General features: G+C 44.5%; 1 protein-coding gene across 1 annotated transcript in view; it reads left to right on the forward strand.

Annotated features, from left to right (window-relative positions):
- The first annotated feature begins 4,595 nt into the window (after nt 1–4,595).
- The window catches only part of LOC144783063 (cytochrome P450 2C5-like), a 524,719-nt gene continuing 504,651 nt past the window's right edge, over nt 4,596–24,663 (forward strand). The window contains exon 1 of the mRNA XM_078662233.1: nt 4,596–4,712. The gene's annotated coding sequence lies outside the window, so the exon portion shown is untranslated. The remainder of the gene's footprint in view (nt 4,713–24,663) is intronic.

A 24,663-nucleotide genomic window follows, 5' to 3' on the forward strand; every position in this document is an offset into this window, starting at 1 on the left:
TGCACATGCACACACCTTACGTGCACACAAACCTCAACTATGGACACTACACGTACACACACCACATGTGCACACGAACCTGAAATGTGCACACACCTCACGTGCACACAAACCTCAATCTGTGGACACTCTACACATGCAGACACCTTGCGTACACTACACACATCTCACGTGCACATGCACACACCTCACGTGCACACAAACCTCTACTATGGACACACTACACGTGCACACACCTCACATTCACTACACATACCTCAGGTGCACACGGGCACACAGCACCTGCACACGAACCGCTAATATGGACACACTACACGTGCACACACCTCACGTTCACTACACACACCTCAGGTGCACACGCGCACACAGCACCTGCACACGAACCTCTACTATGGATGTGCTTTCACAATCAAACCTCAAATGTGGGCACACTTCACTTGCACACGCATCTGAAATGTGCACACACCTCACGTGCACACAATCCTCTACTATAGACACAACACACGTGCACACACCTCACGTACACAACACACACTTTGTGTGCACATGCACACGCCTCACGTGCACACAAACCTCTACTATGGACACACTACCTGTGCACACACCTCATGTACCCCACACACACGTTATGTGCTTGAGCAAACAAACCTCAAATGTGGGCACTTCATGTGCACACGAAAGTCAGATACACGCATCTTACGCTGGCACAGGGACCGCACACGCATACAAACCTCCCGTACAACGAACCCCAGGTGCACAAGACCTCATGCTGACGCTCACGGGTGCAGACATACGCACACACATGTACAGCACTCACACCCCTCAGTGTCACGCCAGCCATGCACACACCACACCCTCAGTGACGCAGACACTCACGGGCAGGAACACTGCTGCCAGGGCTGGGAAGAAGTTAACAGAGCTCTCAAAGCACACTTGCAGACACACACACCACACTCACTGACACACACGCCAGCTGCACGACGGGGAGGAGATATTACTCTCTCGCTTCTGTGCACACATAGATAGCCGACAATCACTAATCATGTCTCACACACACAAAGCAGACACACACTTCCAGCGTGCAAGCATGTATACACACCCTGCAGCCACACGTGCACACATACCTCAAATACACTGCCACGCACAAGAGCACACCACCTGATGCTGCAGCGATGCACACGCACCTCACAATCACTCCAGACACACCGGTCACGATAAACACACACCCTCACTGACACACCTCGTTTACACACACACCGTATTGCCACACTCCTCTCTGCTCCACACGTCACTCGTTTTAACGCGCACCCTTCAGTGAGACAGCAATGCCTCAAATGCTCCCGCACCCATGTGGTCACTCATAGTGAAAGCAGATTACCACATACATGTGACACACACACGGCTCATGCAGGCTGGCCCGCACCTCTCACAGGCCCTCACTGACACTCACACACCTACCTCAGTGCACACAAGAGAGCGCTCCCTCGCTGCTCCCGCACTGACAACGACCACACACCTCACACCAGGGGCCACACGCACATTAAACACTCCCTGGACAGGGCCGGACTGGGAACCGAAACCGGCCCTGGCAAAGTGCTCGGCCGGCCCCCCCTCCCTGGGTTGGGGGTGAGGGGATGCGACCGCGCACTTTGCCAGGGCCGGTTTCGGACGATTTTGTTACAGGGCCGTTTGAACGACCCTGAAACAAAAACGGCCCCCTGGGGCCCAAACCGGCCCCCACCCATGCGGCCGACCGGGGGATTGCCCGGTGCCCTCAACGGCCAGTCCGGGCCTGTCCCTGGATCGGACAGGGGACAGAAACATGGCATCAAAATAAAAGACCTCCTTAGTGAATTAGAAGCTAAAAAAGTGTCCGTCGTGTGTTCTGCACTCGTGACGAGGTTGTGAGAGGGTTTTGCAAGGTATGGGTAGGGCATGGGTTTCAGGTTGCTGCAGGCAATGTGTGTGGTAAGAGCAGGGGAATCAACAGGAAAACCCAGCCCAGCAGGCCATGAACCGGCCCACACTGACCTGTCAGGCCGGCCCTTAGGCCAGTCCAACCGTCTTCACCTCCTTCAGCCACGGAGGCCGGGCTAGAAGGTCTGGGCAATACCTGCAGATGTGCATGCGACTTACAAGTAAAATAATTTCCATTCACATACTCCTTTGGGATAAAATCTAGTATATTTTTTAAAGAGCCGAGAAAGTCAGGAAGCCTCTTCAAGGCACCAATAACAAGCATTGAAAAAGCAATAGGTCTCGCCTTTCATTAAGTTAAAGCATTTGCCTTGCTATACAATACCATTAGCAAAGCAAATGGCTTTAACTTAATTAAAGGCGAGACCTATTGCATTTTCAATCCTTGTTGGGTATGGGGGAGGGCATGGGTTTGAGGTTGCTGCAGGCAATGTGTGTGGTAAGAGCAGGGGAATCAACAGTAAAACCCCGCCCAGCAGGCCATGAACCGGCCCACACTGACCTGTCAGGCCGGCCCTTAGGCCAGTCCAACCGTCATCACCTCCTTCAGCCACGGAGGCCGGGCTAGAAGGGCTGGGGCCCGAGGGTTGGGCAGGACCCTTGAGCCTGTTTACCGTCTGACAGTCAGGGGTCTGCATTGTCGGGGCCTGTTCCTTGAAAGTCTGGGTCAAGGATGCCGTGGTGCAAGCAAGGCCCTGGCCCCTCTGGCTGCTGTTGGGGCAGTAAACTACCGCCATGACCAGGTTGCACGGGGCTCCTCGGGCCTCTGGGCCCCGGTGCCACTGCACCTGCTGTACAAACAGCAGCCACGCCCCTGGGTATGAGAGGGTGGGCAGCATTTCTACAGCGGTGCACCCAAGGTTGCAGTTCAAACCCACCTCTCGCTTCTCAGAACCTTTACACTTGTGGCACTGAAGGCAGGACATTACTTGTCGAAAATCCGCCCTCTTTAAACACACCAAGCAAGGCGAACCCTTTTAAAATGTCCTTTTTTAATTCATTCATAAAGTCTACACCTCAATACCTGCAAATGTGCATGCGACTTACAAGTAAAATAATTTCCATTCACATTTTCACTTGGGATAAAATCTAGTATATTTTTTAAAGAGCCGAGAAAGTCAGGAAGCCTCTTCAAGACACCAATAACAAGCATTGAAAATGCAATAGGTCTCGCCTTTCATTAAGTTAAAGCCATTTGCTTTGCTATACAATACCATTGGCAAAGCAAATGGTTTTAACTTAATTAACGCCTTAAGTCGCGGTGCGGGTGTTCTAAAGGATGGGCGGGGCTGCGTCGGCCGTTGGTCGTGCGTAGCACTGGGGAGGGAGTGCTCCCATCGGCTGTTAGCCGACGGGAGCACGGAAGGGGTTAAAGGCAAGAAGTATTGCGTTTTCAATGAATGTTATTATTATTATGTGTAATTGAAATAAACTTGTTTTTCTTTTGTAGTGAAGTGTGTTTTCTTCTTTTCAATTGACTCAGTAGAAAGCACACTTCACTACAAAAGAATACCGAGTTTATTTCAATTACACATAATATTGACGGTTATTTGTGTGGAGTTTGACTGTGCCCCTCTCGGTAGCACATATGTATTTATAACACCCCCAGCTCTTGTCAATAGGGCCGAGTGCACAAGAGGGGAAAGTGTCTCCGTATTTAAATGCTGGGCACGTTTCTTTGGTACCTATAAAGAGCGGTCTCTGCCCTGGGCACAAGTCCTTCACATGTCCGTACTAATCCATGAGAGGGGCGCAGAGATGATAATATCTTGTGAACGTGACAAGCCTCCCCGCACATCCTGAGCTGTTCTCACACACCTGATCTGACCCAAATATAATACTTTCATTAAAAAAACCTTCCCAGAATCTTGAACTACAAAGACTCAAAGTCACGCTTTTGCGTCCAACGTTGCACATTTTTTTAAATGCACATTAAAATGCAGCCTTTATTTAGTATCCGGGAGTCTGTGTGCGTGGTTTACAAAGGGTGTAGTGTCCACGAATCCCTGCAGTGTGTGTTTGTGTGTGCGCATGCACGCAGCCTGTTGTGAAGCAGCCTGCGCACAGTTGCGAAGTGCGTCAGGGTACAGCAAAGCACTGGCACTCGTGAGCTCAGATCATGGCAGGAGGCTGGTCGAGAAACGGTGCCCTCATAGATGAGAGGAGCGTCAGAATGAAGTACAATAATGCACGTGCACTTTCGCGTACAATTTCTGGAGCGAGCAGTGCCCTCAACAATACAGCTAGGTTTGAAATAGCACTGATAGCATGGGGTACTTGCAGCAGAGTATGCATCCACCAAATGCAGCGCATGCAGCCATGAGTAGTCTCACATGAATTGCTTGTCAGAGAAGTGATCCCCAAGGGCCTTGAGCCGGGCGAAATACTTTGAATTTAAATAACACAGCCATAGAGAGCTCACGCTTGTATCGCAGTGCAAGTTGCCTTCACCCCAAATAAATAAAGAAAACACCTGGTGCTTGACACAGTCTAGCAAAGTCGAATGCTTGTAGATTAAACACCACTGCTTGTTATAAATTAGTCTTGCAGGGAGACGCAATGACGCCTATGTGTTTGGTTGACACGACTAAATTTTGTTATATTTTGCTTTTCAGCATCTGGTAAAGCCTTGGGCTGACGAACTTTCCCTAATTTTCGAGCAAAGAAGAAGAGGCGCCAACCTCCTTTGGTGCTCTTGCGACTTTACAACACAGTCAACAACCCCAGCATTTAAGGTAAGGAAACTGATGCTATATTTTCTACATTGTAGTTAAGGGCTCTGTAAGTTGTCTACATGGTGGGTGGTGTCTACATGCACATCAGTATCAATGTGAGGCATATAACTGTGTAATCAATATTAAAGATCGATTTGAATGTTGAGCGCTTGATTGAAGATAATGAATTGGCTCAGGGATAATAACAGCTGGTGTAAGCCTTCTGCTCCCACTGTTTGACTTTCTGTTTCCCTCTTTTTAATTTGAAATATTCAACCGTCATTGGATGAAATGAAATAATTCCTTTTACCGCCCACTAGCCTCTGGCGATACCCGTTGTTAAAGGCCATCTCTCTCTTGCCTTGGAATAGGCCCTCACCTGTGGCTTAGGAAATATGTCTGCTTGAGTGTCATTACAACCAGTGTGGCACACCGAGGGAGCAGGCTATAAGGCTATATTTTTATCAGTCATATTGTGCGATGGGGAACTGTTCGAGATATATTGCGATAATGCACAAGATATGCATTTATACAGAAATATGATGTATTTGCACCAAACCTCATACGCTGTACTTTGATTATTGACAGGTAACTTTAATATTGGTAAGACACCATGAATACAGTATAGCAACTACTTGCAAAACCGTTCATTGGACTAAAGAGTGAAGAGAGACAATTAAGACCTCACCGGCCAGACCTAAACCTACAACAAAGTTCCCTAGACAAAGGGAAGGTTTACAGATGTTCGTTCTCAAACACCTGGTACACAAAATTTGATTGGCTTACAGGGTGTACTTCAACAAATTCTCTGGTCTGCTTCCCCTGCCTGCTGTTTGGTGGTGAAATTCCTTGGACAAAAAAGGAGTAACAGAGCATTTGTCAGATACAGTAGATAAGCATGCACATACAAAAATCCATGTGGAAAACCTGACGGGAATGTTGGGAGACTCACTGATTGAAGCCCACATATGAGATGCGAACCGCAAAACAATAAAGAAACATAATGAAGAAGTTGAAAGGAATAGACACATGCTATCAGAAATAATTGATTGCATTTGTTTCTGTGGTGCTTTTGAACTGGCATTACGAGGGCATGATGAATCTCAAAGTTCCTCAACTCCTGGTATATTCAGAGGCCTTGAGGATTTAATAGCAACCATAGACTGTGCAATGGAAGCTCATCTGGCAAGTGCTACAGTCTTCATGGGCACCTCTAATCTAAAATAATACTAAATGAACTGCTTGCTAGAGACTGTAAAAAGCAATATTGTACAATATTGTGGCTATTCAGGCTGATGACACAACTGATGTGGCCACTAAAACACAGTCTTTACTGATATTTCGGTACCTTTACAATGACAGCAAAGTTGTGGAGAGGTTCTATGATTTCACACATTTAAGAGACTCCAGTGCAGAAAGCATTTCTTCAGCTGTTCTACATGAACTAAACTTGATTTTTCCAGAGCAGCCTCAAAAACAAATTGTGATTGCAAAACACTATGATGGTGCTGCAGTAATGAGTGGAATCAACTGTGGACTACAAAACAAATGAGAGATGTGTACCCTAATGCCCATTATGTGCACTGTTATGCCCACCAACTTAATCTTATTATGCAACAAGCAGTAGGAAAGATCTCTGAGGCACAGATATTCTTTATGGATGTAGGAGGAATGGCAGCATTCTTCTCACGTTCCCCCAAAAGAACGTAGGTACCTCAGATGATTGTCAACAGAAGGATTCCAAAGGAAGGCCCAACTCGTTGGAATTTTCACATACGTACAATCAGCCTAATATACCAATTTAGGGTTGACAATGAAAAATGTTTTGACACCATAGATGCCAATGATGACTTTGAATTCAAAAGTCAGAATGAGGCCCGTGACTTTGCTAGAACTTTACAAGACAGGGAGTTTCAGTTTTTGCTGTTTATTGTTTCATGAAATAATGCCTCTTGTTGATGTACTATATAACAAGTTACAAAAACGTGAAATAGATACTGTCTTTGTGGAAAGAGCTACCACCGACTTTGTCACCAGCATGAACAAAGTCAGAGAAGGGGTTGACAATTTAGATAGCAGACTGCCAACGGATTCTAGTTTCTGTAACCGCAGAAAAAAAATCAGCAGTCTGGTCCAAATTGCAACAGAGATATGTGACACTATAATTGTGCAGGTAAAGGAATGTTTTTCTTTCACAAAGCATTTGGTGAGTGCCACATTACTTCAAAGTGATCAGTTTGCAAAATATGATTATTCCTTCCCTGAGCAAGCACTGAATAAGGCTTTGGAAGCTTACCCTATGCTCAACAAAGAAGATCTGAGAACTTAATTAGCTGTACTGTATGGAATGAATGTATATCGGTAGGCCACTAGTGCACTTTCTTTGCTTGCTTTAAATTAGTTCCTTAACATGGAACAGTCACTTACAGAGACAGTGGCTTTACTAAAAATAGTCATTACCACTCCAATGACAACAGCAGAGGCTGAACAATGTTTTGCCACTTTAAACAGAATTAAGACATTCCTGAGGAACACCAGGATTGAGGAAAGACTGAATGCTTTAGAAATGCTCTCTACTGAGAGAGTCCCAGACTTCAACGTTCAAGTTATTGAGAAGTTCGCTGCTATTAAAGACAGACGTGCTGATTTTGTCTACAAAAAGTGAACAATACGTTAATCCTTAGAATTTCTTCTTGAATGATGCTAGTTTGCAACCTGTTTAGTTGTTTGTTAAATACAAAACATCTGTAAGAAACTCAGCAATGCATTGTATCCCGAAGTCTGTTATGAAGCTCTTTGGTTATACTGAATAAGCATCTACCTATGTTGTTATATGACATCTTTTTATTAGTGTAATAACTGCACTTTCACAATTGCTTTAGTAACCTTCCTGCTTTCTCACATTTGCTTGAAAATGCACCATTTGTCCACTCTTTTTTTTAAAATTTGAAGGTTGTTCCAGTTCGCTCGCAGGCTCGCTACACCTCACCACTTTCAAAAGTCACCAGCCGCCACTGTATGTTAGTGATCCTTTAAATGGTGCTGTCGAGTGTCACACTTATTACATGTCTTTGTAGGAAGCTTGAAATGGGCCTGCAGTACCACACTGGTTCCTTGTTGCTGAAGGAAGCTTGCACTGGCTCTATAGTGCCACACCTTTTCCATGTTTTTGAACGAAGCACACGCTGGCCCTGTAGTACCACATTTGTTCCATTTCTTTGAAAGAAGCTTGCACAGACTGGCCCTGCAGTAGCAGACTTGTTCCATGTCTTTGAAGGAACTTGAACTTATCTTGCAGTACAACACTTGCTCTTTGTCTTTCAGGAAATATTTAATGCTCTTGGCCAGTGCTGTATGTGTTATACGTGTGTCCTGTGCTCTATTTTTGTATGTGTTATTTAGGTCTTACCAAAAGACTAAATTCGCTGTCTCACCAGCCTCATGTTTTCCCAAACATAATGCATAATCCTGCTTAGAGAAAATGTGGTCTGTGTAACCCCACTTAAATTATTCATCAGAGTGTCATTCAATATTGGATGAGCCCTTCAGAACAACATAAATACAATCGGGCAGTGGATCAATTATAGGTTTTGTTGCCAATGTTTGGCACTGCCTAGTAGATTGTTAGGAAGTCAGGTAGTCAGAGTAACAGTTTTTTCCTTACTTTGTCTTACTCTGCATCCAGAGGAGTCGACCTCAGGAGATATTCCATTTCATTGATCCCCAGCAGCTTACTTGCAGCTGCAGACTAGTCATAATTGAGCAATGAGACTACTAGCAGCACTCCTGCCATTGTTACTGGACCACAATGTTCTTATGCAGAATACCAGGCATCTCTGCTGCAAGCTTTAAACCCATAATGCCATCTTTATACAGTAATATGCATTCTCCATCATTTTTTGCTGTTTCAAGATGGCAGATCAGTGCAAAGCTTTACTTTATATTTTTAATTGAAGCACATGCACGCCACATTTAGTTGGCAGATTCTTTTTTCTTTTGTTTTTCTTTATGTTTTATTTTTATTTTAGCATATGCTTGTAATATCAAGAAAACAACCACCTTGTTTTTTAAAAGGCAAGTAGGACGATGTTTTGATGCCAAGCCTCTTCACCGCAAAAGTCCACAAAGATAAGACTCACACAGGCGGCTGTGCTGACCCAAGTGTGGCTCATGGGCATTGTGTAGCAGTATTAACCTGCTCTTCACATTTCTGTGCAATGACCCAATGGGACAGCAAAGCTGCTGCATGTCAACCACAAATGTGGCTGCACTGATTTTCAAACAGTGGCAGTGTGAACACATTCATGGGAGTGCTAAGGAGTGCAACCTCGCACAACAGTGCTATTTTGTCTGACTTAAGCAGATGTTAGTCAATGTAAGGCAAGGATCACCATCATGCACTTGAGCCATCATTGCACTATTGTGGTTTTTATGTGTGACACACTCTGATGACCAACCTGTAACATATGAATTAGAGAACTGGTGAGATTGTCACCATAAAGAGCATATGTTAAAATTATTTTGGACACAGTCTAAAATGTAGACACTGTACAATATTCATGGTGCCCCTTTAGGAATGATTCTGTGTGATGATGAATAGGCTTAGTAGTGTAACAATGTCAAACCCTCAACACCTAAATGCAGTGTGAAAGAATGTCTGATGCATGAGTTGACGTTGTCCTACGTTGACTTTATCACCCCTGCTTTGACACTGAGTCTCAGATAGTCTGTACAAGAGAATGTTGTGACTACAAACTTGCCATTGACTATAGAGTCCTGCTTACTTATATCAGTGTGGAAATTATTCACAGGATTCCTCATCAAATACGAAAGTATTGTATGGGACAGATTTATGTACCAACAATCTGTGTTACATTGGAAGAGTTTTCCTGGAAAACTTGTTGATGTTTCATCATGTCAATCAGCTCTTTGTGACACATACTTATGTTGTCATTGTGGCTATGTGACCTGCTCTTTGGACAACTAACTGTCAATGCTAACTGGAACTGCTATTAGACTTGACAATTACCAACATGCATATCATTCCTGGGTGTCAACGTCTTCCAGGTCTTTTCATATACACCAACATTATTACTCAAATGTATATTCTGAAGCGTGTATACTCTGGGATATACCTACAATGGCTGGAGTGTTGTACAACGTTTGTATTAATGAACTCATAATTCAGAAGCTCAAACTGTACAATATTCGCTTGACAAATATTCCAATGCATAGGCAACATATTTAACTTGATGTAGCAGTGGACATGTTTCTTCCATTGCTGTGTGCGCAATGAACATTACCTGATGGCAAGGCTTGTCATGCTATTGTTTTAACATCGCTGACATGAGAAGTATGCATCGGGCAACTTGTTGTGTTGATCATTGAAGGTGTTACTGTTAATGTACAAAGGTTCATGTGCATTGCAGGACACACACCAAGAGGACACTGGTGTAAGAGGTTAGACATCCTGTATCTCTGAATTGCCTCTCAATATAATTAAACATGAGTAGGTTGTGCTGTCCGTCACTGTCGAGGATTAGGCCCATCAACTTTACAAGACCTGTGATGCAGGGGACATGTGAGTAGGCGAATAAGAGTGTTCACTTGCATCCCCTGTATCAGTAGTTTAAAATGCATAGCCTGCATACCATGCTGTAGCCTGGATTGAATTATCTGGACTGACCAAGGATTATGCTGGCTAAGTCAGTGAGTCAGGGAGGGTGTTGTGTTTTGAGGTCTACTGTAGTATTGTCTTTTTGGAGATGGTTGGGTGTGAAGCAGAGAAGTCCCAGGGATTGTATCTGCACATTATCCGGAAGAAGACTGCTTGTACCTAACAGTTTTCCATGGACAATATGGGACATGTGATCTGCTTGCCACTGTTGCCATTCATGAGGCAAACGTGGTGCAGCCTATAATCAACACATGTTAAGGAGCACTTTGGTAATGTTGGATTTCTATGGATGCTCTTTGAACAGATATTTCTGTCAGGCATACTCCTGACTGTGATGGAGTGTCTTGGTATCCACACTGTACTGTTACATAAACCATACATGTTAGCTGGCCAGCTTGCACAACATCATTTCATGATGAGAATTTGTACATTGCTTGAGAGATGCAACATTGTGTGACATTAACATTTATTCATAGAAGCAGGCTTGTCTAGGAGTTCAACTGTGCCTGCAGATGTGTGGCTATTTAGATTGTTGTAGTTGAAGAGCAAACGCACACACATCATACAGTTGACATGTGTCGACGTGTAGTCATAATCCAGAACTAGGTGGTGCACCTCCTGGAGGCTATGATGAATCATTGCATGACCGTATGACCCAAAACAATGTCCATTCCTGTTGTCATATGTTGCATGTTGTTGGGATGTTAGTGCTGTACTGATTGCATTCTCTGTAGCCATTCACTCATGTGTATGTATGTTCTCTGTTTTGGGTGTGTGGACACAGCTAGAGTTATTTAATGAGAATGTAGCCCATTCTACCCCTTCATTGACATGAGGCAAGCTTTTTGTGGTGCATGTAACATAGACAATTCATTGAAATTGCCCTGGCAGGTACTTGGTCCTAAATATACGTTGTTGTCTGCTGCTGTCTTGCCATTTATCCCATGTCTGTATTTGTGTCATGGTTTGTGCTTCTGTGACTATACCATTGACAGATCATTATTGTGTTGTAGAATGATACATGCACAGTGAATGATGCATGTCATGTGACTATTGACCATTAAAACAGCACGTGTTTGCTTGTGAGTTATTCACAATTTCAGTTGTTGTTTCACTGTGCGTGCTTGATGTTTGAGACTTTTACAAAACTGTATTGACACGCCAGTTATTGTAGCTGTACTATCATCTGTATCTTCATCCTCCACACCCAGAACTAGATGCAGTACAGAGCTGCGATATATATGTGATACTGTAGTCACCCACCTTTATTTATGTGCCATTGAATTCACAGATATGTTTGATTACACATATTATGATGGGTTCTACCTATGTGGGCACAGCTAGAAAGATGCATCAAACATACAGAGTATGTTGTACTACACTCTTCTATGTCATCAGACATTTATGTGCTCCTGAGATGACACAACACACACATATTGATTCTCACTGAGGGACCATCCGTATTAATTAGCTCAGATGCCCAATACGTTGTTCCAACCCCAATCTTCGTTTGATTGATGTTCTGTCTTCTGCTATATGTGATAGCTGTGTGGCACAGGTTTTTAGTTATCTTTCACTTAACAGATATATGAACTTCTGAAGATATAACCCAAGCATACAAGACTTTTGTGCAGTGATATTGTATTTTACTAAGTAACATTTGTTGGGTTTTTAAAGAAAAATCCATGTGATGGGATATTTGTTTATTGTGATTATGTAAAAAAAATGTCTGATGATTTAATCCCTTCTTGCTGTTCGAGCAGTAGAACCTGTGGTATATCTAGCATCTGACTCTTCATCCTGGCCATCCTCTGGATTGCCCTGCTACTTCTGGTCTTCATACAATGGTGTGTTTGTGCATACACAAATATTCTGCAGAATGCAACATTTCAATATGATCTTGCAAACAAGTTCAGGACTGTATAGGAGTCTGCCCCTGATATATCTAGGCACCGCAACCTGGATTTGAGGACTTCAAAGGTCTGTTCAACAATGGCCCTTGTGTGTCCCAGTGCAACTTTGTAGTCTCTATGGGCCTGTGTGTGGGTCACTTTGACGGGTGTCATCAGCCATGGTGAGAGTGCATACCCTTGATCACCTGAAACAGGTTATGGATAGGTGTCCATTAGTATTTGTGCCTGCTGTGTTTGCAGAGTACCTTTTTTGGTGTGTGTGCATTGTGAAACTTTGTACTTTCTGGTTCGTTATGTGGAGGTTCAGACAATTAACCTGCATCACTGAAATTAACTTGCCTATACTTGACAGCTTACACATCACCATGTTGTCATTGTCCACATCCTGTGTATTACCTCCATGTTGTTGTTGTCAGAATGCATGGGTCACTAAAAAATAGATTTTAGTTTCTTTACAGGCCTGTTGCACAAACTGAACGTCTCCTGTGCACATATTTTATAGGGTACACCATTGGCACATGTGCCTGATAAAGCATCCACCTTGACTTTTTAATGATTACTATGTTGGAACATCATCTAGATACCTCATTTGGAGTGATTGTGCTGATAGTAGCTGAGAGAGAAAATTCTTGTCTGCTAAACGTTGAACTCATTGTGGGCTCTTTACATCCACCTTGCTCCCGAGGTGGGTCAGTGTCTAAGTGACAGAGGCACTGCTACCTGGTGCACTTGACTTACTGGGATATGTGAAGACACTATACATATGCATTGATGTCCTTGTGCATGAGTTGACTTTGACTCTGCATGTATGCATGTTGGGGTAATACCCATCAATATTGCCATGTGTGAATCTGTTCACAATCAACACACATTATAATTTCTGATTTTGTGCATCAAATTGCTACACCTCACCAGGGGAGTCATATGGATGCACAACATGTGTTAAGAATGTGATTTGGATTGTTTGTATGCTCTTGCGATGCATGCTCCGTTCTGCAACGACACATGCTGATGTTTAATCAACTTTGGTGATTATTTGTGTGCAGTTGGTGCTCCCTTCATGCAGCACTACTTGCAAACCTATGATGCAGGAACACCCACTGCATGGTGCATGGCTGAACATGTTTTTGCATGTCAGCTAATTATGCACGATCACAAGTGAGAGCAGGGTGATCTGCCATGTTGTTGTACATATGACACGTGTTTATTTCAAGATGTATGTAGCACAGCAGAAGCATATGTTCTGTGTCATGTGCTGCATTGATTAATTTTAATATTTGTCTGAGGATTTTGACCAAATCTATATTCTAAGGGTGCCATAGTGGTTTGTGTGAGATTTTCTAGGCTACTCCCTTGTTGGGCTGTCTAACATATGGCTTGATCATTTTGCATTGTGTGCTTGTGTATATTGTTTGGACCTGTTACAAGGTATGTCATAATACATTTTCTACATGTGCATTCTCACATATTTGAGCTACATACATGTATGCTTGAGGTATGTGGTGTGTTCAGTTTGTACTTACCAACAAGCAGTCCATTTCCATATGTGCCATTCTCAAACCGCTGGTTGATGGTCAAGTGGCAAAAGATGTAGGAGTCATGCACACTCCCAGGGAACTTAGCAACAACATTAAGGAACAGGCCCAGGTGGTCCACAAATACCTGAACATTCATTGAGTGTGTGTACTTCCTGTTCCTGCAGATATGTGCAGTGTCCGCAGGAGGCACAAGTAGATCATGGGTACAGTTAATTGCCCCCAACAGAGGTGGAAACCCAGAAATGTCATAGAAGCCTTGCTTGTTGTCAGGTTGTTCCTGCGCAGTGTTGATGAAGTGTAGGTGCTGCGGCGTCAGGCTGAAAATGATATTCAAGACAATTGGGAGAAACCTGGAGAAGGCTGACTGTGAGACTCCACCCACTCTGGCAGTGGTTGGTTGGAAGATACCAAAGGCCAACATGTGCAGAACTGCAAGTAGCTTTGTCGGCGGAGGGATGTTCATGCAGCACTATGATTGGCTGCAGCCTTTGCACTATTGGTGAGTATGCATATGATGGATGTCCTTTTTAGCCTGTAATGAGCTATCACATCCTCTGGCCAGAGGTCTATCAGGGTGCTGCGTTGGCGGTAGACCCGCTCTCTTCTGCAGCGCTGCCTCTGTGGTGGCGCTGGTGGTGGTTGTGGTCTTCTTAGTCCTCTAAGCTGCAAGAGTAGTACCTCCATGGTGTCATTAGGTAAGCAAAGGTACTCTGGAAGAGTCTCCCATATGTACAGGTGTGTTTGCACCATTTTTTAGACCGTTTTTTTTGCTGGTCTTAAAATTCAGCAGCTAAATGGCCTTAGCTGCAGTTTGTTTAAATTATCGCCAGACCGAAAAATTCATTGTAAATATCGCGAAGTGGGGTTAGCGGCAATTTTTACGCGGGAATGCCTACCTTGTATCTCATTTTCGATAAGTCTTGCTAACAGAAGTGACGATCCTAAAAATGCACGTTTATGCCGGAAAACAGCTGGGAACTGCGGTTAGCGGCATCTTGTAACTACGGCGATTAAAAAAAGCCGCTGTAATGTCAAAAACCTTACGTTGCGGCGGTGTTAAGTCCTTGAACATATACCCCATAGTCTTAGAAGTAAAGTAAAGTTTTGTGCCAATTCATTTTAAAAAGTCAAATAAAATCCTGTGGTACACGAGTCTTCGAAAACAGTTAATAATGTTTTTGAGGCGAAAGATGGCTTAGCTGGGAGAAGAAAATATGTCCTCTCAGTAACTGGTTTGTCATACTGAATGGAGGAAAAAATCTGCATACATAGTGAATCAAACATCTCATTTAATTCACAAAGTCTGCATTTTTGTGAGTGTTAAGTTTGTACATTTATTGCTCTTCATATACCCTTGTTCCCGAACCTTTATTTGATAGTTAAAACCATTCAAATGAATGAGTGCAATTCTGTACCATTATAATTTAACAGTGGAAAAGCATATGTGTATTCAAATGGGTCTACTGATAACCATGCTCGTACTGCATTGTAAAGGCACTGAGTCTAGAACAATCAGCATTGATTGATTTTAAAAAAAAGTTTTAAAAAGGTTATAAAATACCCTAGGCGCATAAAAGTAAAAAAGCGTTCATTCGATATTGTTTGTAATCCCAAGAGTGGTCTACTCCTTTCATCCTGTTTGGTAGACATCTTGCTGTTCAGCTGTTAACACAGCAACCTTTTCCATGAACTTGGAAAATCTCACTGTGGTCTGCAGTTTATTCACTGGAAGCAGTGGCTAATTGCCTCCTGATAGGATCAAATATTCAATTCACGAAATAGCGGTTTTAGAAGCAATCTCTTGTCTTCGGCAAAATCAGGACAAACCCATAAGACATTGACCAGAGATTCGATATCATAAAGCAGAAGGCAGGATTTGTCAAGGCAGGCATATTTCTACCCTCTGGCAATTTCAACTGCATCCAAATACACCCATATGAAGCCTCAGAAATTGTCATTTACAAGTTCTAGAAAAAGGCAGTGATGAGTATTGTTGTGGTGTCAGCTCCACATAAGTATCCCCTTCAAACTGATAATGAGCCTTAGCTTGTAGGGTTTGCAAGTTGACTTTCACATTCTGGCTTGTGATGATTCTCCCCAGGAGGAGTTTGAAACATGCATAGGTGATGTACAGTGACCAAGGTGGAACCATTTTGAAGTCCAATGAGGATCTCCTTGATAGCTGTGTGCCGTGGTATGGGAGGTGAATTGGTCAAGCCTAGGCCCAAGATGAAATTGGAAGCGCTGAGTCTCTGTTTTTTTTAACTTTACTATAATTCCAGTTTGAGCTAGGGCTTGTTCCATGAGGCCAAATTCCAGATGGATTTGAGTTTCCCTAGTGGCAGTCTGAAAACTGATCTATAGACTTGATTGAATTAGGTTCAGCCATCCTCCAAACTTATCTGGGAAAGCTTTGAGGCCATACTCTAATAAAAGCAAGTATTTGGCGTTTATCACTCGCAGCACTGGCAGGAGAGAGGAGCCTGTGAGACTGTTTGTCACTTTATTCAGTGCACATGTGGTCCCTTTGGCCTTGTTTTGAAGCAATTCCACGTGGAGTTTGCTGGATCCTGAGGCTTCAAATTCAACACCTAGATATTTGTGGGAGTTGACTCTGGTGATTATTTGTTGAAAAAATTTCCAGGACCAAGATCAACTCTTATGAATCTGAGAAAATTTTTCAAGGTTTATTTCTAAATTGTTTTTCTTGCAATAGGAGTCCAGGTTGTTCAGGGAATGTTGAAGGCCAGTTGTCGAGAAGTCAGCACAGTGTTGTCATAGGGCCAGCTTTAGGGCGATGCAACTGGTGCAGCCGCTCTGGATGGTGACCTCAGGGGGGGCACTGTGTTAAGCAATACCTTGCGATTTAAAAGCACATGGTGAAGAGTTCCTTGTGCGTCCAGCTTTCAGACAGCAATAGAAATATCAAGATTACTCTTTTGATTGATGATCTTGCTAGAGAGAGAGAGATCAAAGTTTTGTCTAGTGGCAGTTTTGTCTCTCCATAAAGTAGCGAAGAGGGTTAATATGCCTGCTGCAAAGACCAGAACTGCTTTTTATGTGGATAGCTGAGTGGATTAGAATAGCCAGCCTTTAACATTGTTTTTAAACAAATAAAATGTATGTGAGCGAGGGGCAATGAAAAGATGAGGGGAACTTTTGCTGGGTGGTAGCTATGAAATCTGAGGAGGCCATGGGGGAGGGAGTGTGCCAAAACAAATTGTTGCACCGGGCACCACCAGCACTAAAACTGGCCCTGGTTGTCTGCGTGCTGCAGGATGTAAATATGTTGGATATTGCGTTTCAGTGGGCAGGCCTTTGGGTTTTTCACTGCTGGTGAGAAAGTTGAAAAGAGTAGGGCCAGCATGCACCCCTGTTTTAGGCCTTTATTTATGTATACCTTATTGGAGACCGTGCCATTGCTGCCTACTTTTCTGTGGCTGAACCCACGCCACTAATATTTACCAACTTTCTCCACAGGGGGAGAAAAACAGGTCGCACAACCGATTAAAGTATTTGCAATCTTCTTTATTAAACTTAGTTACAGGGCATATATGCCCTGTAACTAAGTTTAATAAAGAAGATTGCAAATACTTTAATCGGTTGTGCGACCCGTTTTTCTCCCCCTGTGGAGAAAGTTGGTAAATATATATATATATATATATATATATATATATATATATATATATATAGACACATATTAACCTATAAGTCACTCCTATGGCAGGCCTTGACAATCCTGAAGGCAGAATGCTTGTTTTTGTGTGAGAGGGTGCCCTAGCATGAGCTGAGCCCCTCTGCAGCTATCGGAACCATCTCCTTATAGCTGTTCTATGATATAGCCATACCATATACTCTTAAATGCATTATAATCCTTGTGGTTAATGTTAACTCTGGTTTGGATTTATCAAAACATGTCGTGTAAGGTGTCAAACACTTTGGAATACTACCCCCCACCAGGTGGCGGGGGTAGCATTCCACCCTTCTAGAGGGAGAAGACATGTAGTTAATGGTAAACCCGGTTAAAGTTAAACAGAGCCCCAGCATCACAAAATGGATTCTGCTGCCACAGACACAAGTCTGCCCTCCTGCTGCTGGACGAAATTCCAGCAGGGGAGGCCTGGACAATAGGTTTCCTGTCTAGGTAGGTGCCAGCACCTCCCCAGACAGGCTTTAGTGTATTTGGGCAGGGTGGGTTGCATTCAGTGAATGCTTTTCAGACACTGCCTGGGGCACACAGGGTGCTCCATGCACCATGGTTGCTGGGGTGCTCAGCCCCAGCTCTGACATGACACTGGACAAAGGGGAAGGGGTGTAACCACCCCCTCCCCAGTTCCACCCATAGGAGGCGCCTTAGAGTTAGTCCAACCCCTAAACTTGCTATAAGTATAGAATCCCAGTCCCTAGGACTTTAGATTACACTGGACGAAACTCTGATACATAATTCCTGGACCTTCGACATTCCATATCGACTGGAAGATGGAAGAAATCTCCCTTGCGGTCAATGAGTGACCACCCTGTCCAAACAGGCACCAACAGTATCTTTGCCGGTCTGCATTTTTGAGGCTCCTGCCGGATCCCAAAGGAGCTGTGACACAGGACATGGATTTCCAGACATCTCTGATGCTGACCTGCGCTCCCAGAAAAGATGAGACCTGTAGCGGACACGAGAGACGTGGGATCAGAACTCCTGGATATCCTGCATTTTTGCCACTGCACCTACTCCCCGAGGTATCCTGAAGTTTTGCATTGGAGTATTTGAAGCCCCTGCCCGAGCACCTTTTGTACCAAAGCTCAGAGGCCTACACTCCACTAGTGTCCCGTGCGCTCGCTTTGTGCATTTACGCTCAAGGTCCCTTCGCGGTTCCTAGTCTGTTGGCTAGCGAGCCCCCATGAAGAGCCTTCTTTGATTTCTTTAGCTTTCCTGGTTGCTCCGGGCTTGCTCCCACTCCTCTCCAAAGAAGGAGTTCCTCAGACCTTGCTGGTCTGCACAGAAGCCCATCTTGACATTCTGCATGGATTGCGTTTGCCAAGGCTTTTTGGGTCCAATCCGGATTTCAACACCGCAGTCAACTAGCTCCTTTGTGGGCCAGCTTGAATCCAGCTCCTGGTTGTCGTTGACACCTCCTGGTCCTCGTGGCTGAAGAGACAAGCTTCACCTTTTCACCTCAAATCACCCGACATCGGCTGGCATCTTCCTATCGCAATACTGGTCACTGGCTAGTGACCCAGAATCTGTCTCCTCTGCTTTCAGCTTCTTCACATTTCCGATCCACCCTTGGATCCACGTGGACACTTTTCCTCTGGTCGCCTGCATCACTCCTTCGCAGCTCTCCATTGGAATCGACGACGAAACCCGACATCAAAAGACACATATGCACCCGGCTTCCCAGGGTGAGGTAATACAAGTACTATGGTGGTCCCGTGGGTCTTGACTCTTGAAGTGTCCTATTCTAAAAGGGTTCCATCGTAGTTCACCTAGAAGTACTCTTAACCCCTTGCATGCGGCCGCGATTCTGCGCCTGTGCGGCAAAATTGCAAGTGGGAGGGTTCATGACGGCCCCCAGCCGTCATCAGCACACGAGCACCGCGGTGCATGACGGACGGGGGCCGTCATCAGCATGCAAGGGGTTAATCTTTAAAATTGTAACTTGTTCGTTCTCCATAGAAAGTCAATGGTAACCCGCAGCTGTGTTTAGACACTGCACGTGTCTCCCGTGGGCCTCCTACATCCTAACCTTTGGTGGTTTTAGGCAGCCCTAGCGATTCCACAGGCCCTAGGCCTGCTTTCTAACTCTCACGTGGTTCTTATACCACTATTTTAGTATATGGTTTGTGAGGCCCCTAGGGCATAATGTATACTGTGCAACTTATCGTATGCTAATTAAGTTCCTTGTATTGTACTTTTACCTCTGACCTCGTAAAGAGTCCAGTGGGGTTGTGTTTAGAATAAATACATAAATATTTGATATATACCTTGTGTGGTATGCTTTCATTTGACCATTCAAGAGATTATAATTGGTAAAAAAACTAGCTTAACTCGCCTCTAAGTCTTAGCCTGAAGGCTGCTCTCCACAGCTACCACTAGGATAGCTTTCTATAAGGTTGACTTTATAACCTACCATCAATAAGGGTCGTTTGGACTGGTGCAAGGTGCCCACTAGAATAGTGGACAGCATATACCAGGCCAACTTCTCACCTTTGCTTGTCGGCCGCTTGCTTTGCTTGACCGACCAGTTTCTTGCACTGCTTCTGCAATTTAAAGAGCTCAGCCTTGCGCAGGTCGACCTCGTAGTTTGATTTAGATAGGAGTCTGGCTAACTTGGCCACTTTTCTCTTTTCTGAGGGAGGAAGTGTACCATGATTTAATTCCCCTCAATTGAAAACGGTTGCTGTTGCAGGCCTTTCAATTGGTACTGGCTAATTGGGATTGTGAAATTGACTTTGAGTTAGACCATGCTAGATGGCTAAACAGGCCGTTATCTATGGCAACTGTTTTTAGGTGGTAGGCGCAACCCTCATCATTATTGTGCCTCCATTCTGAAAAATGCTTTTCCACTTCTGATGACCATTTATCATGTCCTGCTCTTAAATAAATTAACCAGTCTCCTATCTGGTTGGTGCACTGGAGCGTGTAACCGCCTATCAGCAGGACTGTTTTTAGCAAGAAGCGATCACTTTCCAATCTATGTTCTATCTTGTAATCTTTAAGCTGTTTGAAGAGGGGAAGCAACATAAAATTGTATTGGAGTACTGCATGGCCTTTCAGCACCATGTGTGTGAAGGCCACCGGTTGGTCATACTGTTGCAGCTCTTCAATGCTCATAGGCCAACACAATAAAGTTCTTCATTTAAGTCATTGCCTATTGTGTCCGGTCGCTCCGGGTGGGAATGTGTTAGTGGAATCTGCCAGATTAGGTCCTGTAATCTGCCAGATTAGATCTTGTAGTCTAGTGGACTTAATATCTACACTAACATGAAAGAGTTTTAAATTGAAGTCTCTTGTGGTGATAACTCCTATATTGTGGTATGCTAACACGATTTCTTGTAAGTATTTGCAGAGATATTCCGCTTTCTTTTGAAGAGATTTTCAACAGAGGTTCAGATATATGCAGAACAACACTAGTTTTTGATGCAATTCATTTAGGATAGTTAGCAATATACTCAGCAGCCTTAATTTCTTGATGTTTAATCTTTCCATTTTATAATGAATAGTTGTTCTGCACAAAATCAACGTCCATGCAAATGGTCTCACTTTTGCAGCCCTCTTGACCACCAGATTGAAATATAAATCATTACCAACAAGGAAAGTTGGCTAAATTGCTCAGGTTTCTTGCAGGTAGATCAGGTCAAATTGCGACAGATAGTTGTGTCTTCTTGTAATTTCATTTGGTTCCATCCAGCTATATTCCAGGAGAAGAGTTTGATGTAAGCGATTTCAAGAAATGAGTGGTCCGCTTGATCTTTCAAATTGCCAGACTCAGGGATACTGCTCAACTGAGAGGCTGCTGCCGCTTGATTGTCGATTATCATTTACCAACGTTCCAGTAAGCCAGGACCAATCTTGTTGCATTTGTTCTAGAGACGTTCTCAAAAAGCAGGACATATTTTCTTGATAGATGATATTAATTATAATCTGATCTGCCTTTGGCTTTGTGAACCTAGTTGAGCAGCTGCCCTTCAGTGGCGTAAGTGCTTGTGGACTTCGGTGCTGGCTAGCTGGTAGAACTGGATGATGTTTTTTTTTTTTAAACTCTTTTTATTATATATAAAGAAAACAAACAAACAAGGCAAAAAGAGCAATACAGTGCAGGTGCGTTCCTGTGCAGGAGGGAAAAGGCAATGAAATCATAATGCAAGTCAGTTAACGAGAGTCAGGGGGGGCAAAATCGGGGGAAAAGACTCAAGATTTTAACACATGAAAATTAGAACAAATCATGGAATGTCGGGTCAGGGAGTGTGTGGGACATCGGGAACAGCAGGAAGGGGTGGTCTGCAGATATCTCCTCTGTAGGAGTTCCATTGACTCCAAATTTTACCCCATTTTTTGGGCCTACCTCGTGCCATGTACACCGTCTTCTCTCGAAACATACACCAATCCATTTTCTCCTTCATACCGAGACCGTAGGCGGGCGATGAGCGCCCCACAACTGTGCAATGTCTCTTTTGGCAATCATGTTGGCCAGGGTCGCCCATCGCGTCTGAGCCACGTCATAATCATTCGGTTCCCACACATTCAACAAACACCGCCTAGCTTCAGGTTGCATTGCGACTCCTGTGACCTCTCTCATAACCGCATGCACTCTATTCCAAAACGCAGCAACCTCTGGACATTCCCAAATTATGTGAAGGAAAGTGGCAAGTTGACCACAACCACGGTTGCATAACCCATCAACAGAATAACCCATTCGAATCAGTCGCGGGCCAGTCACATAAACACGGTGCAAAATCTTGAGCTGTACCAGTCGAAGACGGGCTGGTATCGCAACCTCCTTGGGTGAGGAAATCGCGGATTGCCAGTCCTCATCGTCTAATATTAAGCCATCTCAGGTCCAGATCTCTCTTAGATGCGTTAACAGGTCCGACCGATCATTAATTAATTTCTTATAGATTAAAGAAATCGTGCTGTCGGGCACATATCCGTCAAGTATTCGATCCTCCAACGGGGAGGATTCCGGAATATCAGTCCCGATGGGGAAAACAGAACTCAACGCATGACGAATCTGTAAATAGCGAAAAAATTCCCGATCACTCAACTCATATTCCGCCTTCAAGACCTCAAAAGTCTTGATATTATCCTTAACCCAGAGATCGCCCACTCTACTGATACCAATCATATCCCATTTCTCAAAGCCTTTCGTCCTCCACAAACTTCCCAATCTGCAAGAATCATACAACGGGGTCGCTCTGGTTAGTCTATCGCTCCACCCCATTGCCGCATTTGCACAATGCCACACCTGCACCGCTATCTTGGTAGGCCCAGTAAGCGTCCGAACCGTTGATCTAGAATAGAGCGCCCTGCTATAGTTTCCACCCGGCAACAGCCACCTATCCATCTCAAATGCGGGATTTAAAGCCGGACCATACATACCGTGATTGATAGCACTCAGTTGAGAGGCCCAGTAATAGCGCCTGATATCTGGAAGAGCAACACCGCCGTCATACCAAGGAAGTGTAAGTTTAGGGAGGGCGATACGGGAACGCCCATCCCAAATCAACTGTCTTTGTAGACTCTCCACCTCCCGGAAGTATTTTGCCGGAATTGCGTCAAACGTATTATGGAGCGCATATAAAAACCTCGGTAAAGACATCATTTTGAAAAGGGCCGCTCGCCCGAGGGGGGACAAAGGAAGGCCGCGCCAGCCCACCACGTCAGATCGCAATCGTTGTAGCGGAGGGAGTAAATTACGGTCATATCTGACCACGGGGTCCAAAGTGATAAAAACTCCCAAATATTAGAAACCCGCATGTGTAACCTGATTGGTATAGCCAAGTGGCAATACAGGGGCCCCACCCGCGAGTACGTATATACAGGACTTAGACCAGTTAATCACGAGGCCAGAATTTCGTCCGAATGAAGTAAGCACACCAAACAGCACGTTCAATGACTTTTGGGGCGAAGTAAGGTACAACAAAATATCATCCGCATGAAGCGATATGCGATCCTCAAATTCAGGGGTCCATTGCATACCTCTCATCGAAGGTTCCCCGCGCAACCATTCAGCCAGAGGCGCAAGAGCAAGAGCAAAGAGAAGTGGAGACAACGGACATCCCTGTCGAGTACCCCTTCGCAGAGCGAAGGGGCTGGATACCCGACCATTGACCACCACCTGCGCCAACGGTGCCTCATATAGAAGTTTCACCCAGCCAATAAAGCCAGGACCAAATTCGAATTTCGCAAGAGAGGCCCACAAATACGACCATTCCACGGTGTCAAAAGACATCGTGGCGTCAAGGGAGACCAAGATGGCCGACTCCCGCAGATATGGGGCTCTCGCGAGAGCACCGTACAAGCGTCTCAAATTCAGTGCTGTATTGCGGCGTGGGATGAACCCGGACTGGTCCGGATGAATCAAGTCACTAATCACATTTATAAGACGGTTTTCTAATACCTTAGCGAGGATCTTTGGCTCCGCATTAAGAAGCGATATGGGTCTGTAGGACCCACAACAAGCCCGTGGCTTCCCCTCTTTGTGAATCACTACTATCGATGCAAGACGTTGATCGTAAGGAAGGGAACCAGTATCTCTCGATTCCAAGAACATATCGCGAAGATATGGTGCAATTCTATCCGGACGCAGCTTGTAGAGCTCAATAGGAAGACCATTGGTACCCGTAGCCTTCCCCGATCGAAGAGAGCGTATGGCAAGAGCTATCTCATCCACAGAAAGTGGCGCATCCATCAGCTCCCTATCTGAGTCCGATAGGCACGGCAGCGAAATATCCTTAAACAACTGATGAGAGTCTTCCTCGGGCCTATCAGACACTGGGGAATAAATCTCCCGAAAATGATCAGCGAAGCACTCAACTATCTCAACCGGGTCAGTCACACACATTCCATCAGACCTCTCAATCATCGGAACCACACGACTCGCTCTTTCCTTTCTATCCAACCATGCAATCAATTTCCCAGCCTTATCCCCCACATCATACAGCCGCCCCTGTCGCTCCCTACTCATGAGTTTAGCGGCATCAGTCACCAAGGCCCTGTAATCAGACTGTTTGAGACCGAGGACATGAAGTTTATCACGGGTAACCCCCAACTCCAACTCTCCTTCCAGCTCCGTAATATCAGCCTCCAGTCAGACCACTGCCTCATTTCTGCTTTTCTTGGCACCAGCAAT

This window comes from Lissotriton helveticus, chromosome 9 (assembly GCF_964261635.1).
Source record: "Lissotriton helveticus chromosome 9, aLisHel1.1, whole genome shotgun sequence".
Classification (NCBI taxonomy): Eukaryota; Metazoa; Chordata; class Amphibia; order Caudata; family Salamandridae; genus Lissotriton; species Lissotriton helveticus.